Raw genomic sequence first — 18604 nt, forward strand, 5'->3', positions numbered from 1 at the left:
GGGTCTCAAATGAGATGCAGGCAACACTAGTTGACCATGTGATCAACTATGGTTTGAACATGAGAGAAGCAGGTCAACAGGTGTGGGCCAATGTGAGGCATTTTACAGTGGTTGGCATAATGCAATAAGTTGGAAATGAAGATGGGTACTGTACCTGTAGCCTCTGCAGTGCAATACTTATAGTAACTGTAGATTTATATATGGTACATTTCACAAAAAATACACAAAGATGAGTAAATGTGTATTTTTTCTGAAGTGCAAAAAGACTCTGAAAGAAGAAGAGGTAGCTTGTATTTACAGTAATCCTTAAGCAGCAGAGCGCAGAGTTAAACGTGGATACCAATAATTTCATTGCACACTGAAAAGCAAAATGGATTGCATTGTTTTGCATTTTCCTATTAGTGTGTAGTTGGTGTTTAGAATTAGCTATTCATGTGATGTTTTGATGTAGAGTTCTGATTGAAAAATACCATTTTTAGAAGAGTTAGTATGGTTTGAATGAAGTGTGTGATTTACATGAGATGTCTGACATGTTGTCGATTTTGTGTGTATGGGTGTTGTGTATAGAGTTTGGATAAAATGAGCTGTAGTTTCAGAAATCAAGTGTAAGCAGTCAGAAAGAGCTGTAAAAAGAATGTGAATTGAGCAGCACTGCAGAGTAATGCTCAGAGACACTGTACTTTAGGAGTTATCATACACATGCATTTCATTCTGGAAATGATATAATTTCAATTATAAATCTTAGCTTTTCAAATCTTGAGAAAATATAATAACATAAGTTTAATATGCTTAGTCTGGTGATCACTGTTTACTGTTCTGTGGGCACAAGAGGAGCTCTTAGTGACTGCTGATTGGGTTGAATAGTGTGGAGATAATGAAAGAGCATGCCACTTTTGTAACAATGGGATTTTGGAATCGGTTCAGTGTTGAGAGTCAAGTAACTGGTGCACCCTTTGTACAGTGTCCATGTTTTCCCTGTGTGGGTTTTCTCCAGGTTGTCTGGTTCCCTCTCACAGTCCACGGATGAGCATGTTACTTAGATTGTTGATGCTAAACTGTCCCTTGATATGTGTGCAGCTGGTGCCCTTTTCAGGGATTGTTTCTTGTGCCCAAGACTTTCTGGGATAGACTTCAGTTTCTCTACATTTCTATTCTGGATAAGTAGGGTTAATTATTGATTTCAGGAAACAATTGTAAATTAATGACTTACCTAAAGGTAACGTTCATGAGGTATGGATGTTGGTGGAGCTTAGGGGTCATCCAACAGGAGAAAGACTGTACAGTTGTAGAAGTGAACACAGAGACGAATGCATGAGAGGAAAGGGCAGAGAAGAGCAACATGTTGTGAAATTGCATTCTCTTTTTAGAGGAAAATCTTACTTTATTACAATCTTAATAAGAAAAATGAAAAGCTACTGTGTTTGTCAAATGTGCATGTATCATGCAAAAATTGAACTCTGGCCCCCAAATTAAAAACTGTGCTCCTTTTCCCTATGCTACTTCAACTGGTTTGTTAGTGAACATGGATTTGTGAAAGTAATCATTGAAGAAGTCAAAAGCAAGAAGAGGAGGATGGAAAAAGGTTATAAGAATACAATTTCTTGACCAACGTCTGAAATATTGTCTTCTAATATATGACAATTAAATAAAGCTGTAATGTTTTCCAAGTTTTACTGTAATACAACATGGATTCCATCAGCTTGACACTTAATGTCACAAGTGTTTAATCTGAACATATCGCACTTTGCTGTGCTTTTTGAACTATGAGAGATGTTGGTGATGATTTGTTCTTGTGGCTTCTAAAAAGTGAATATCAGAAGTGTACACATAAATGTGGATTAGTGAAGCCTTTAATGAGGTAATGAAGAACATATTTTGTGTGTGGAATTGACTAAGCCTTGACTGGAAAACAAAGCAAAATCAAATGAGACACAGAAAACCTAAAAGTAGTCTCATGGAGGAATGACAAATATGGATGAGATTTTTTAAAATTTTGTTTAATTTAATACAATACAATACAATAGTTTATTTTTGTATAGCCTAAAATCACACAGGAAGTGCCGCAATGGGCTTTAACAGGCCCTGCCTCTTAACAGCCCCCCAGCCTTGACTCTCTGAGAAGACAAGGAAAAACTCCCAAAAAACCTTGTAAGGAAAATGGAAGAAACCTTGGGAAAGGCAGATTAAAGAGAGACCCCTTTCCAGGCAGGTTGGGCGTGCAGTGGATGTCAAAAGAAGGGGGTCAATACAACACAATACACAGAACAGAACAAATCCTTAATACAGCATAATAATAAAGATTTTAGAAGTACAGAGCAGAATTTAACAGTAGATGATATCACATAATAAGATTTGGATATTTTTAGAGTCCTGGAGACCTCATCCATCTAGCTGCCTCCCCATTTGGCCATTCCACGGCTGAAACATTGCTCCGATGAAAGGACCCCTCTTTCCCATGATTCCTGTGATCCTCCATCAGGGATGACTTTACCATAGGCAGGCAAACAACTTGGCAGGTGGGCCGTGGCACCAATTGCCAAATTTGGGTACCGAGAACAGAAACAGAATAGGTGAGGGTTAGTATTCAATTCTAACTATCATGTTACTTATGTTTTAGTGCTAATAACTAACAACAGAGATGCAGTATGTACAGTTAATCAGCAGCTCTAGTCAGGATATGCTAAACTGAAGTAGTGAGTCTTCAGCCGGGATTTAAAGGCTGAGACTGAAGGGGCATCTCTTATAGAAGCAGGAAGACCATTCCATAGTTTAGGGGCCCTGTAACTAAAAGCTCGACATCCCACTGTTATTTTATTAATCCTTGGAATCCTAAGCAGACCGGCATCTTGAGATCTTAATGTGTGCTCAGGTTTGTAAGTCATGATAAGTTCAGACAAGTAAGCCGGACCTTGGCCATTTAATGCTTTATATGTTAAAAGGAGGATTTTGAAATCAGCCCTAAACTTAACCGGGAGCCAGTGTAAGGATTCAAGAACAGGAATTATGTGTTCATATTTTCTTGTTCTTGTAATAATTCTTGCAGCCGCATTTTGGATTAACTGGAGGCTGTATAAAGAACAGTTTGAACAGCCAGTGAACACCGCATTGCAGTAGTCAATCCTACTATAGATAAATGCATGAATTAATTTCTCCGAATCCTATTTATTTAGAAAGCGCCTTAATTTCCTAACATTTTTAAGATGGAAGAAACATGTTTTGGACAACTTTGTAATATGTGCTTTAAATGACATGCTGGAATCAAAGATAACTCAGGATTCCAACTGAGATAAATGACAACTAAATATTGCTGTGATCAGCATCATTCCCTCCAAAAATTAACATCTCTGTTTTATCTGTATTTAAAGACAAGTAGTTCTCATTCATCCATTCCTTTAATTCACTAACACAACTAATTAAAGACAACATCGGAGAAACTTCATTTGATTTAAATGAAAGGTATAACTGGGTGTCATCTGCATACGAGTGAAAATTAACATTATGTTTCCTAATGAGAGATCCCAGTGGAAGCATGTAAAGTGAATTTAAGACAAGAAAACATTGTTGGTCATCTGTGTGAATTGAACTCAGAGATGTTGGCTCATAAACATGTATCTTATCCACTATTCTATCGTAAAAACCAGTCAGCACCTCTTTCTCAGGTGATACTGTACATTATACTGTATAATTAGAACAAAGAGCATTATACTGAGATGGAAGATAATAATGTAATGTTACCTTATATATATGTAATAAGTTGTAAAAGTCAATTTTCATTATTTTTTGGGAGCAGGTGGAGGGCACCATGTGATTTTCAAGAAATAGTAAAGTTTCATCTGTACCAAAAATTCACCACCATTTTGTGGTGTAGTGGTTAGCATATCTGCCCTTAAATGAAAAACTATGTGGTCAAATCCAGCTGGCGAAGGATTTTTATTTCTAAATCTGTCATTGGTTGTTTTGTATGTGGGTGGGGTCATAGTTTCTCAGGCATACCTAAAGTTACTTGGGAAGCAGGTACAAGGTGGCAGTATGAAAAAATGTCTTTTTGCACTCATGAACTATGAGAGATGTACGCTGACAAACAATGGCAAACCACAATGACAGGTATATGGAAATAGATGTTGATCATTAAAGCAAAAAGTATAGGTCATATTGGTTGGGGGGCATGCATACTAACAGCTACACCACCAGTAAGCCTGGTCTACAGTTCTTTCTCAGTTGAGACTGTATATCAGACTGTATTATCTGAACAAAGAGCAAGAGATAGAGGTGAAAGGAAATAATGGAACTATGCCTCATATGTGGATTGAGTTCTAAAACTCACTTTTACTCTGTTTTGGGGGCAGAATGAGGACATTGGAATAATAAGAAAGGTGTGTAATGTTTACAACAAAGCTAAGGTGTAGTGGTTAGCATATCTGCCTTCAAAATAAATGTTTTGGTTTCAAATCCTGGCCATGATGTATTAATTTTTATCAGTATGAAATATTTCTCATTCCCTGTATTAAATGTGCAGAATTATATTTTCTCAGGTATTGCCTATATGTAGTTTGGGAAGCAGCTACAAGGTGTCAGCATAAAAACATTTCAATATCCTGGTAAACACAGAGTAAATTTCAACAAAATTAGTTGTGATATTGGGCTTTAACAAATGGAAATGTTGCAAATGGAATGTGTCCATTGCTCTATAGTGTGTTTTAGTGAAAATAACAATGAACTGTATATGTGGGAGAAAAAACGAAAATTTAGATGGGTCTGCAAAGGTGTAGAGGTAAGTGCAAGCTGACTGTAAACAGTTTATGTGATGTCACCCTACATGTTCAAATCCAGGAGGAGGTGAGGAGAACAGATGAGTATTTACTATCAGGAAAGAAAAAACTGGAAAGGAAACCTTGAAGTTAATAGGGAACTACAGTAGAATCTCGGTTCACGACCATAATTTGTTCCAAAACTCTGGTTGTAAACCGATTTGGTTGTGAACCAAAGCAATTTCCCCCACAGGATTGTATGTAAATACAATTAATCCGTTCCAGACCATACGAATTGTATGTAAATATATATATTTTTTAAGTTTTTAAGCACAAATATAGTTAATTAAACCATAGAATGCACAGCGTAATAGTAAACTAAATGTAAAAACATTGAATAACATTGAGAAAACCTTGAACAACAGAGAAAACTAACACTGCAACAGTTCGCGCTATAGCGCTACCAAACGCTGGCTAAAAGCACTTTTTTAATGAGTTTTAAGCACAGGGAAAAAAATGAACATTTGAAAAAATCCGTAAATTAATAAACCACGAAGAAAAATAACATTGCAACAATGCACGCTACGAACAGATCACTGGAAACAGAAGTGAAAACAAAATCAAGCCCAGTGCATTCTTTAATTGCCTTCCTACCTTAATGCGTCCAGCTCTCTCTCGTACTGCTTGTGTGTCTGCATCTAGTGCTGCCTGTGTGTGTGTGTGTGTGTGTCGCGCTCTCTCGCACTGCCTGTGTGTATGCGTCTCTTTCGTGCTGCCTGTGTGTGTGCGTCTCTTTCGCGCTGCCTGTGTGTGTGCGCGCGCACTCTGCCTGTGTGTGTGCGTCTGTCTCTCTCGCGCTGCCTGTGTGTGTGTGTGTGTCGCGCTCTCTCTCTCTTGCTCGATGCACAGGAAATGCACAGGGAGAGACTGAACATGTACAAACCCAAAGGTAACTGGCTTGTTCGTATACTGAGTGTGTGGTCGTGAACCGAGGCAAAAGTTTGGCGAACTTTTTGGCCGTAAACCGAGTTGTACGTGTGCCGAGACGTTCGTGAACCAAGGTTCCACTGTACCTTGATAGGAAAGTTCATTTAGTGATCTATTAAGTTAACACATTGCAGAACCAAAGGAGTACACATAAATATTATATTTCTACTCAATATGTATTCCAATAAATAATATTCCTACACAGTATGTATCCTTTTTGACTTTACCTGATTTTTTTTTTATTATCAATGTGTTTCAATCAAAAATGAGTTCAGTACTTGTGTACTGTTAAAGTCAGTCTCCTTGGATGCAGTTTCTAAAAACTGATTAAAATATTTAACCATTTACTATATCATCTGAAATGTTTCAAAATATGAGGTCAGGTATGTAAAGAATTTAGGATTATTAAAGAGGTATGGAGAAGAGATGTTTGCGTATGGCAGAAAAAAGTTGAGAGAGTTTCAATTCTAAATTGGAGCATGCTTGAAAAATGATTTCTGTAGCATTTGGGGGAAGGAGGAGGAGGAGGAGGATTTCGGAGGCCAAAGTCTTGGAAGGACATTAATCTGCAAAGCCTGTTAGCCACCTTTGTTGGCGGAAAGGCTGATTTCTTTTTCCTTCCAATACTGCAATTAAGATTGTGCACAAGCAGGCCAGCAATCCTCTCTTCCACCTTTCCTACTCCCACATTACAGTAATATTCATCATATGTAATCCCTTGGATATAAAGGCAGCAATACTGTTTATTTTGCAGAGGCTGCCAACATGACTGAATTGTTCTCTGTGTGTAAATAAATCAATGTTTTTATACTCAAAATGCTGGTGGCAACTTTCATTATGAACCCTGTGTTACACTACATAGAGTTTAATTAGAGTCACACCTTCATGAATAGGGCAGTTAGTTACAATGTGAGTATGACTTGGTAATGCATTTTTCCAAAGAAAAAAATCTAAATATATTTAAATAATTTGTAAATTATTCCTCTTTCAATAGTATTTTCCCAAAGTGTATTAAGGTTTCACAGGTGCCAGAAAATATGCAGTATACAGGTACTTAACACAATATTAATTTTTTGAAGACTTTAGAACTTACTCTGTAAGTTGTACTTCTCAGCTGTGGAAGGAGCCTTCTATGCCAAAATTTACTGACATACAGGACACACAGCTTTATAATGCATCTTAAGACTCCTTGGAGTTGTTTTCTTTCTTTTTTTTTGCTGTTTTTCTGGTTATATGCAAATACTCTAGTTACCTTGATTATTTTTTGTATTCTAGCTTTTCCTCTAGCATCAGGGCTAACCATAGTAATACTTCTTGTGCACACTTCTGAACTGTGATCTCTATTACGAAGTACACCATTCATAAGTAATCAATAAAGTTGTTTGTGTTATGGTTTTGTTTTTTTAATTTGCCTAAGATAATGGCATCTGATATTCCCTGACCGGAAGTGTTCTAATCCCCAGTCCATGTGATCTCCTATCACTTCCGGGTCAGATAAAAAAGTCCTTTTCTTCACCCTGGAAGCATGTCATTCCCCTTGTCCATGTGACTAGGACGTACTCCCGGGGCATAGGGAAAATAAACACTATTCTTCCCTGCAGCGTCTTCTAGCGGCCCCCACGGTATCCAGCAGGGCTGTGAATAAAGACTCCAACGTCCATAATGCCCTGCTGGTCTTCGGGACACCTCCATACTGCAGGGAGGGCTCCACCTGGCGGCGTGGGGGTATTGGCTGGGATGAACAGCCGGCTATACATCACAGTACTCCCCCCCCAGCGAAGAACACTGGTTCGAAGCGGCCAGCCCCGCAAAGGATGTCTTCCTCCAAGTAGGACTTTTGGGCGGACCTTGGTTGTGCCTTCCGAAGTGGTCCCTGGAGAACCTAGGGGGGATTTCATAATGGTAATTCAGTTTATCCCCTGTCCTCCAGGGACAGTTGTGCCAAATATGGCCCAGCCGTCGGCATCCGTAACACTGTCTCTGTCCTCCCGGAATTCTCCCTCTGCGACGCTGAAAACACTCAGGGAAATCAGTCTCCGTCCCTTTTCTCGCTGAGGAGGGTTCCCCCGCTGCCTTTGTGCTATTTATGCCCTTCTCCTTCTTGTCAGGAGACCCCAATTTTATTTTTGGGATCTCCTGCTTACTCTGGGATTTGTCGACAGTCTGGGTCTCTCTATGAGAGAAAGAAAGCCCCTTCCCTGTCTGCACTCTGTTGTGATGTGGGATTTTGCATATAACTTGATAAATGTTTTGTATGTCTTTATTTATAATTTAGGCAAACCAATGTAATTTAGTGGTACTCGTGTTTGCCCCCCCCCCTTTTACGACTGTCTCTTTGTAATTTTACGACAGGATTTGGGGGATGTGTCTTAAACCAGTTTGATGAGTATTTCTTTGCTAAAGTCTTTGTCTCATCCCTCACACAAAGCCAGGTTAGCTTAACATATGGTCTTGGGGGGTTGCAGGTGTTAAAATGTTCTATTTCCCCCATTGGTCTGAGATATGGCTGTCTGGATTGGCTGGAGGTGTTGGACAGAAAACCTATAAATTTGCTTGCTCAACCACATTCTCTCTCTCTAACCAACATATGATGAAGAAGCATCTCTCTTGCTAACCTGTGATGATGAAGACAACACAATGAAGAGCACAGCTCAGCAGCCATATTGAACAGACATGTGGCTGAAAGCTGAGCACCAATGATGCTTTAACTAGAGACATTTTAAGTAACTACAAGTCTGTGTGCCACCTGAATTACACATCACCATTTTATCAGGTTGTATGGTTGCCAATATTCAAATGTACTTTGCATTTTGTTATTATTTATGAATATTATCAGTAATACATTATTTTATGTGTAACTTAACTCCTGCTTGTCTTTTTACTACATCTAATTGCCTGAGGTTATAGATATAGAATGGAAGGTGGGGAGAAGTTATATAAAATAAAATCTTATAAACAGTGGTAAATCTGTGAGATTAGGCATTCTAAGGCTGCATATTAATAATACAATAGGGGAAAGTAGAGAAATACATATATTACTCTACCAAGATAAAACACACCCCTTTAGATTTATTAATAACACGGGTCGGGGTCTTTAGGACCAAATCGCTCCGAGAGACAGCACCATCCAGCTGCTCCGGCTCGATCGGCCCTCCCCCCAGCCACTCTGTAAACGTTTGGCCTCTCTTGTAGGGCACGCATCCACTTGGCACCTGCTATGGATTAAACGCGGGCCCGTGTCACTCTGCGTCCCTATTTCATTATATACGGTACCGGCTTTACCTACCTGTACCGCCAAATCAATTAAGACAGGAGGCTCCCGAGACAATCGCCGCAGGTACTCATTTAATTTGTTCATAGGCTTTTCAGTCGCTCCTCTCAAGTCTGTAATGATCGTCTGGATTGTTTGCACCACCTGTAAAAAACTGCACGGGCTGAAGCAACTTCTCCAGCTTGCGCAAATTCAAAAAGTTACTTAATTCAGCTGGAGGCAGGCTCGAGCCATCACTAGCCTTACCCTCCGGCTGGGAGCCAATAAGCACGTCCGCTCCTGGCATGTGCTCTGACGGGTTCCGCAAGGGAGCCTGGGATTTGGAGTTTTTTTCAGAGGTCCGCGGTGCAGCTTTTGGCTGACTGCTATTCGTCTGTCTCAATTTATCGACGGACCGATCAATCATTTCCTGGACCTCCTTACCTTTTTGTAGAGAGAGCGGTGCTTCGCTCGCCTCCCCTTTCCCCTTCGGAAAAACCAAATCCGTCTTTTCTTTGGCGAAGCCACAAAAAACTGGACATGGAACATCACCTTACTGGAATCCCTCGTGGTAGGTCACGTGTCCCTTGCCGGCACCCGTAATGTGGAAGTCTTTCTGGCGCTTCTGTTCAAGTGAGAGCGTACTATCGACATCGGAAGTACCTTCTGCCTCCCGCAGGGTCTCCGAATGCTTCTCTACGAGGTATGAGCACGGGACAAGATGCGTTACTTTAAAAATGTTTTCATTTTCGCTCCCGTACATACCTCGTAGCAGCCGTTGTCTTCCGGAAACATCTCCCGGTATGCGTAGCTGCTCCGTGGCTCATTTGGAGCGCCGACAATATTAGGCGCTGGACTTGCGTTGGTACTGTAGCTCTGCTTGGCCTTCTTCTTGCCCATGACTGACTTGGTAAATTTGGGTTTGGCGAATTTTCCCGCGTGTTGTGACACTGCCTTCTTAGGGTTCTTTCCACAGTAAATTTATAAATACAGGTCTTCTGCCAAACCGACGGCCAGAGAATCCTGCCGACTATGCCAACTGTGCCAGATTAGGGTTTTCTCGCTCCCTTGTACCCTTAGACACCACATCAGACACCAGGTAAAAGTCCAGTAATAATATTTATTATAAATAAGTGCTCAAAGCACCCTCCACTCCCAAATACTCAATAAACAATACAATACAATAATCCAATCCTCCAAACTCCCAGACACTTAGCCAGCCTGCCTCCCAACTCAGATTGCCCTTCTGGGAGCTCCCATAATCCTTTTATATTCCCTGACCCGGAATTGTTCTAATCCCCAGTCCATGTGATCTCCTATCACTCCTGGGTCAGATAAAAAAGTCCTTTTCTTCACCCCAGAAGCACATCATTCCCCTTGTCCATGTGACTCAGATGTACGTCCGGGGCATAGGGAATATAAACACTGTTCCTCCCTGCAGCGTCTCCTAGCGGCCCCCACGGTATCCAGCAGGGCTGTGAATAAAGACTCCAACGTCCATAAAACCCTGCTGGTCTTCGGGGCACCTCCATACTGCAGAGAGGGCTCCACCTGGCGGCGTGGGGGTATTGGCCAGGATGAATAGCCAGCCATACATCACAACATTTAGGTTTATAATTTATGATTGTAATATATTTATCTTAGCATGTAATATATTATTTTCCCATGTTTCCCAAACAAATATGTTTTTTTATTTTGCTTGGTAGATTCAAAAATATTTTGAGCAGCAGAAAAGAAAATGAAATACCCACTTGTTAAATATCATAATGTGGTGACAGATTAGAATTAAAAACCTGAAAATAAGGGTGTCGTTACAGGACAAAAATCTCATAAATTGAACCATTCCATTGTCAAATGCCAGAACAACCAAAATGCCAGAAGCACAAAGGCAAAAATTCAAATGGATGATTAATAAAATGCAATTAAGAAGCCAACCAAAAAAACTCATCTATTTGTTTCCTGGAGTTTCCACTCAGTCTAGAGTTCAACCTCTCTGACCCAAGAAAAACTAAAAGAGATTTTTTTTTAAAATCAAAAAGAAGAATATTATGTTCTCATTTGATGTTTTGAGTTCTTCGAAAGTATTTCTTTATCTTTATATAAATGTAGTTTTCTATGCACCTGTGGAAGTTTTGTCAGAGTAAAGGAATGACTTAGTTTGAAACGAAATTAACATTTTAAAGGAAGGTACATGTTAACACATTTGCAACACACACAGTATCATAACATGTTACTGTAATAAGTATAAAACATATGATGCCATTCTAAAAAGGTGAAAGAAACAAAAAACAAAATGTAAGCAATTAGTAAAAGAGAGAGAGAGAGAGATGTCTCACCCCAGTTTAATGAGCTTTGGAGTTAAACATTTTTGAAGAGAAAGAGGTAATGGACCTGAATAAGAAGATGTCTAAAAGAGGTAATATAAAATTGAGGCATAAAGGCAGAATTTAGCAGTATAATGGAATATTAAATATATGGGGGCACCCAAAAATTCACAAAATTGTAAAAAAAAGTTTATTATATAACTGTCACAGAAAATTAGATCTGGTGACTATGGGAAGTGAAAAGCAAGAACCACATTGCTTTTGGTCACAAACCCTTTGACTGAGAAAGTGCTGTGTTCAGGTGTCTTGTAATAGTGCAGTGGTGAGTAAAGGTGTGTTGTCATGGTGCAAAATGCAGTTTGGCCTGTGTCAGTGCTCTGGATGTTTTTTCCTCATGCATTCCCAGAAATGCCTTAGTAGTGTAGTGTAATGTTTCTGATTATAATCTGTTTATTGTGAAACTTGTTATTAACAAGTCTGTTAATGTCAAAAAACACCGTTATCTTTATCTTGATGTTTGATATGACCTGACATGCTTTATTTGACTTATAAAAGAAAAGATGATCTAAGTCATGTGTACAATTGTAAAATAAATGCCACAAATACACAACTTGGTCGACTAATTAACAAGACTGTAGGCAGACGATACCTGGTGGCATTATTGATAACTACACCCTACTTCTATGCTATTGGCCGATTATGGGAATTTATGTTGTCCCCCCTCATAAACACTTGAACATCAGGACAGCCATTAGACGAGACAGAATTAACAGTCTTTGCCTAGATTGGAGGGGCATGATTCAGAGTTTAAGTGGGTGATTCTTTACTGGGAAAGCCACCTGCACAGACACAAGTTAGAAATGAGGCAGCTGCATAGAGAAACACTGGAAAATGGCTAGCAAGACAAACAAAGAGACAGGCCACAATAAAGCTTGGAGCCCAGTTATCTTAACAGGAACAAAAAACCAAGCCTTATCAAACAGCTACTCTATATGGCCAGGTTAGGAGTAGTAGATACATACTGTTCAGTAAGAATTGGATGTCTTCATAGGAACAAAAGAAAACTAAACAAAAAGCTTTGAACTAAATCTTTTAATCAAAATCTACTCAGTGCAAAGCCACAAGTCCTTGACACTAATGGGGCAACAAAAAGAAAATAAAGCCCCAAATATAAAGTATTTTTTAACAATAAACAAAATGCTTACTTTTTTATTGTTAAGCAATCAAGTAGAAGAAAAAAACAACCTTCACCCTGCTGCAAAACTACCTCATCAGAACACCTTATTCGTTTTAGTCAAAAAATTATGCTTTTATAACTTCTAGAAATCTGTGTTTCATATTACAGATTTGAAGGTGACTCTCTTAAACTGTACATGCTGTAGAATTAGAATATCTACAGACTTGAAAATAAATCTTTCTCAGCCGAGCCAAAATGTGGCGCTGTCCAGTAATACTCTCGCCTCTTTTCCTTCTGCAGACCTTCAACAGAATCCGCCTGCTAATGACGACACTTCCACCTACCAAGATCACTTCTCCTGATGACATCATTTCCCACCACTTCCGGTCTCCAACATATATATCCACTATCTTTACTATCTATGTCAGTTCCATTTTGATCTTCTTGTCTGTAAAGACCTCATTATTATTTTTATTTATTTATTAATTTTTTATTTCAAAAAATATTTTCAAGTATACGGGTTAACAATTCCTCAAACCTTTTTCATGGACCCTGTCTGTTATTAGATAGATAGATAGATAGATAGATAGATAGATAGATAGATACTTTATTAATCCCAAGGGGAAATTCACATAATCCAGCAGCAGTATACTGATACAAAGAAACAATATTAAATTAAATAGTAATAAAATGAAAAGAATTAAAATAAAATTAATGTTCGCATTTACTCCCCGGGTGGAATTGAAGAGTCGCATAGTGTGGGGAGGAACGATCTCCTCAGTCTGTCAGTGGAGCAGGACAGTGACAAAAGTCTGTCACTGAAGCTACTCCTCTGTCTGGAGATGACACTGTTAAGTGGATGCAGTGGATTCTTCATGATTGACAGGAGTTTGCTTAGTGCCCGTCGCTCTGCCACAGATGTTAAACTGTCCAACTTTAATCCTACAATGGAGCCTGCCTTCTTAACAAGTTTGTCCAGGCGTGAGGCTTCTTTCATCTTTATGCTGCCACCCCAGCACACCACCGCGTAGAAGAGGGCACTCGCCACAACCGTCTGGTAGAACATCTGCAGCATCTTACTGCAGATGTTGAAGGATGCCAACCTTCTCAGAAAGTATAGTCTGCTCTGAGCTTTCTTACATAGAGCATCAGTATTGGCAGTCCAGTCCAATTTGTCATCCAGCTGCACTCCCAGATATTTATAGGTCTGCACCCTCTGCACACAGTCACCTCTGATGATCACAGGGTCCATGAGGGGCCTGGGCCTCCTAAAATCCACCACCAGCTCCTTGGTCTTGCTGGTGTTAAGGTGTAAGTGGTTTGAGTCGCACCATTTAACAAAGTCTTTGATTAACTTTCTGTACTCCTCCTCCTGCCCACTCCTGATGCAGCCCACAATAGCAGTGTCATCAGCGAACTTTTGCACATGGCAGGACTCGAGTCATATTGGAAGTCTGATGTATATAGATTGAACAGGACCGAGAAAGTACAGTCCCCTGCGCGCCCTGTATTGCTGAACACAATGTCAGACCTGCAGTTCCCAAGACGCACATATTGAGGTCTGTCTGTAAGATAGTCCACAATCCATGCCACAAGGTGTGAATCTACTCCCATCTCAGTCAGCTTATCCCTAAGGAGCAGAGGTTGGATGGTGTTGAAGGCGCTAGAGAAGTCCAAAAACATAATTCTTACAGCACCACTGCCTCTGTCCAGGTGGGATATGTCCAAGCATATAGATGATGGCATCCTCCGCTCCCACCTTCTCCTGGTATGCGAACTGCAGAGGGTCGAGGGCGTGACGGACCTGTGGCCTCAGGTGGTGAAGCAGCAGCCGCTCCATGGTCTTCATCAGATGTGACGTCAGAGCAACAGGCCGGAAGTCATTCAGCTCACTAGGACGTGATACCTTTGGGACAGGAGTGATACAAGATGTTTTCCAAAGCCTGGGACTCTCCCTGTTCCAGGCTCAGGTTGAAGATGCGCTGTAGAGGACTCCCCAGTTCCAACGCACAGGCCTTCAGCAATCGTGGCGATACACCATCTGGACCCGCTGCTTTGCTGGCACAAAGTCTTTTCAGCTCTCTGCTCACCTGGGCTGCTGTAATTGTGGGTGGGGATGTCTCACCTATGCTGGTATCAGCAGAAGGATGGTTGGAGGATGCATTACTCCGAGGTGAGAGTGGGTTACTGTGATCAAACCTATTAAAGAAGTTGTTCATTTGGTTTGCTCTCTCCACGCCTGTCTCGATGGTGGCACCCGCTCGAGCTCCAGCCAGTGATAATCTTCATCCCATCCCACACTTCCTTCATACTGTTGTTCTGCAACTTCTGCTCCAGCTTTCTCCTGTACTGCTCTTTCGCCCTGAGCTGGACTCGGAGTTCCTTCTGCACGCACTTCAGCTCATGCTTATCACCACCTTTAAAAGTCCTTTTCTTCTGGTTCAAAAGGCCCTTGATGTCACTTGTAATCCATGGCTTGTTGTTAGCATAGCAGCATACTGTTCTTACTGGAACTACAATGTCCATACAGAAGTTGATGTAATCAGTTGTGCATTCAACAGCCTCTTCAATGTTCTCACTATGTGACCCAGCAATATATCCCAGTCTGTAGTTCCAAAGCAGTCTCTCAGAGCCTGCTCTGCCTCAGGGGACCACTTCCTGAATGAGCGTGTGGTTGTAGGTAGCGCCCTCACTCTTGGTTTGTATTGAGGCTGAAGCAGAACCAGGTTATGATCTGCTTTCCCAAGCGCAGGCAGTGGGTGGCGCTGTATGCGTCTTTAACGTTTGCATATAGTAGGTCAATAGTCCTGTTTCCCCGAGTGTTACAATCCACATACTGGGAGAAGGCAGGTAATGTTTTGTCCAGCGTTACATGGTTAAAGTCTCCAGCGATTAGCACAAGTGCCTCAGGGTGCTGCGTTTGTAACTTAGCAACTGCGGAATGGATGATGTCACTCGCCATCTCCGCGTTCGCTTATTGCACCCCTTAAGAAGATTCAGGCAGCACAAATCTATAGTTTACTGTCAAGACAACACTTTTTTTCTTCTTCTTCTTGAGTTCTGTAATTTTAAATTATGGCACCACTTACAGAATCAGCTTTGTTGTTATTATTTGTGAAGAAATAGAGCGTAAAAACTGAAAGGAGCTCACCAGTGATTTTTATATATAGTCTATATGCATATTGACAATGCCTGGAAAGCCTCTGTACTTTTTATACTTTAAATAAGAATTAATTTTTTTCTTTTATATCTACTGGAGTTTTGAAGGTATAGTATATGCGAGTGGCAGAGCATGAGATTCTTATATTTACATGTAAGTGTCATTAAAAGATATATTCAGTATTTTTAAATTCATCTTTTTTTCTCAATAATGCAACACATTAATTTGCTATTGCATTCTTAAGTAACGTATTTTTTGCAAATTTTTTAAAATGCCATATTCTTGCAGTTTCTTATAGAATCAATAGGGACTTGGATCCAGATGTGAAAAAAAAAGCCTTAGCGATAGAGGAAAATTAACACTTTATTTAGATGTACTCCATGGTTAGGTTCTTTTAGCAACACAAAACCTAAAGTATACAATAAAATAAACATTATCTTAAAATGAGGGAATGCTAGATTTTTAAATGAAAGATAGTTTACTTAACAAGGATTATTTTAGAGTAATGGCTAGCATCCTCATTAAAAGCTAGATAAATAAATATAGGTGAAAAATTGAAGGATCAAATTTTGAAAGACTGAGGGGAAAAATGTGCCGACTGGCATAAAAAGTTTAGAAAGTGAAAGTAAGAACAAACAATAATAATTTAACTGGACAAAACGTGGCATTGCACTTGTTACACTGACAACATGACTTTTTGTCTATGTAAGGGAACTGCTCATGAGGTACTAGACATACTAACAATGCCTAACCCATAACTAAGAATGAAAAGAAACAACTAAAAATCAAATAAAGAAAACTTAAACCTCAAAATGACAGACTAATTTCCAAAAATAGTCAAAACAGCCTGCTTCTGTATGGTAAATGTTACACCATTTTAAAAAAGTGCCTTGCTTTATGCTCATACCCACTTGACAAAGGGCATTTATTTGACATCATTTGTCGTGATGACATCACAGTACTCTAGACACCTTACATTTTTACTACATAATGAGAAAAATAAAAAGAAACATAATAAGATGATAAAAATATAGAAAACATGTTTGAAAGTATGTGTATGGGAGAAGCTTTATCCATTTCAACTTAAAGATTTCAGGTGTGACAGATTAAGGGTATGCTCGCACCCTTGCACCCTCAGACACCACGTCAGACACCAGGTAAAAGACCAATAATGATATTTATTATAATAATAATGTGCACAAAGCACGCTCCTCTCCACAATACTCAATAAACAATCACAAATAAACCAATAACAATCCTCCTAACTCCCAGACGCTTAGCCACCCTGCCTCCCAACTCAGCTCGTCTGCCTGGGATCTCCCAGAGTCCTTTATACTCCTTGACCCGGAAGTGTTTGTGACTTTCTATCACTTCCGGGTCAGGTAAAAAACTTCTCTTTTCTTCATCCCGGAAGCATGTCATTTCTTCTGTCCATGTGAGTGGGACGTACTTCCGGAGTGTAGGGAAAATAGTCCCTGGGCCTCCCTGCAGTGACTCCTGGCAGCCCCCATGGTATCCAGCAGGGCTGTGCATTTAAAGACCACTGTCCATAATTCCCTGCTGGCATTTGGGGCACCTCTACGCTGCAAGGAGGGCTCCATCTGGCGGCCTGGAGGTATTGGCCGGGGCACATTGCCGGCAATATCTTACACCGGAAAAAGGCTTAAGCTTGAAAGTGTTGTCATGCTCAAAAGAAGTGCAGCGTTTTCTGAGAAACTCGAAGGCCAATGCAGGATTCAGAGTATTTTCAGAGCAGCTTTTAATTCCCAATAAAAAGTACCCTTTTTTACTTGATAATGTATTAGTAAACTATCTGCTCTTCAAGAGGAAAAAAGCTATATGTGTGTGCTTAACTTTGGCAAGAAGGGGAGGAGAAAGAGTGTGGCTGTTGTTGAATTAAACTTTTTTAAAAATAATCTCTGTTTTAGTTGAGTACCAGTTTGTATTTTATTTCTAAAATTGAGCTGTCAGTTGCTCTGTAAAGAGCTCAGCTCAACTGCAGAAATGAACAACTTTAAGATGGGCCATGGACACTTTCATGGACAAATAGAAAAATAGCTCTTTCTCTGGAAAGAATTTATTTTTTCATTTTTGTTTCAGGATGTATAATCTGTAACTAAGGAAATGCACCATGGGAAAATGCCATCTGAGAATGAGTAAAGTCTGCATGAACTAACCCAAGCTGTATAGCTTAGTGGATCAAAAATATCTGAGGGAAAAAAATCTAAAATGTTCCAAAAAGCAAAACTTGAATTTTCTTCACATCGAGTACTACGCCGAATCCGAGCATTTTAAGTGATCTGTTGGCATACCCTGCTGTAGCCTACGACTTACATAAAGCACCATTGCTCTATACTGTATATCAGGGGTCCTCAATCACGGTCCTGGAGGGCCGCAATGGCTGCAGGTTTTTGCTCCAACCCAATTGCTTAATAAGAAGCACCTATTGCTGAAGTAACACTTCTGCTTCACTTTAGTTGTCTCACTCGTTAAAATTTTGAACCTTATTGCTTAATTTTATCTTAAACAGCTGTATTCTTGGTTTTTATTTGCTCCTAATTAGCAATAACGGGCAAATGACAAAAGAAACCAGCATTTCTCCATTTAGCTTGTTACTATTTACACCGGTATGTATTTATCATGCACTATTCGGTTTAATTAAATACTTGGAAGGAAAGTGAAGAAAAAAAAGTGAAGGACTGAGAATTACTCATCCATTTTATCCTCCAAATCAATTGGATGTTATCAATAGAAAGGGTAAAAATATCTAGGATATGAGAATTACCTGACATGGCAGAGTTAAAGCAATAACAAGCCATGAAATCAAATTATTGGCAAGAATTGCTTTCTAATTAAGCAACTCGGTTAGAACAAAAACCTGCAGCCACTGCGGCCCTCGAGGACTGTGATTGAGGACCCTTGCTGTAAATCAATCGATGCTATTCTCTAGCAATCACC

The 18604-nt window shown here is 39.9% G+C and overlaps 1 long non-coding RNA gene across 1 annotated transcript in view; it reads left to right on the forward strand.

The window, feature by feature from the left end:
* Window positions 1–12903, forward strand: part of LOC120515205 — a 101609-nt gene extending 88706 nt beyond the window's left edge. Inside the window, exon 3 of the long non-coding RNA XR_005630616.1 lies at window positions 12787–12903. This is a non-coding gene — a long non-coding RNA (uncharacterized LOC120515205). The remainder of the gene's footprint in view (window positions 1–12786) is intronic.
* Window positions 12904–18604: the final 5701 nt, after the last annotated feature.

This window comes from Polypterus senegalus, chromosome 14 (genome assembly GCF_016835505.1).
Source record: "Polypterus senegalus isolate Bchr_013 chromosome 14, ASM1683550v1, whole genome shotgun sequence".
NCBI lineage: Eukaryota > Metazoa > Chordata > Cladistia > Polypteriformes > Polypteridae > Polypterus > Polypterus senegalus.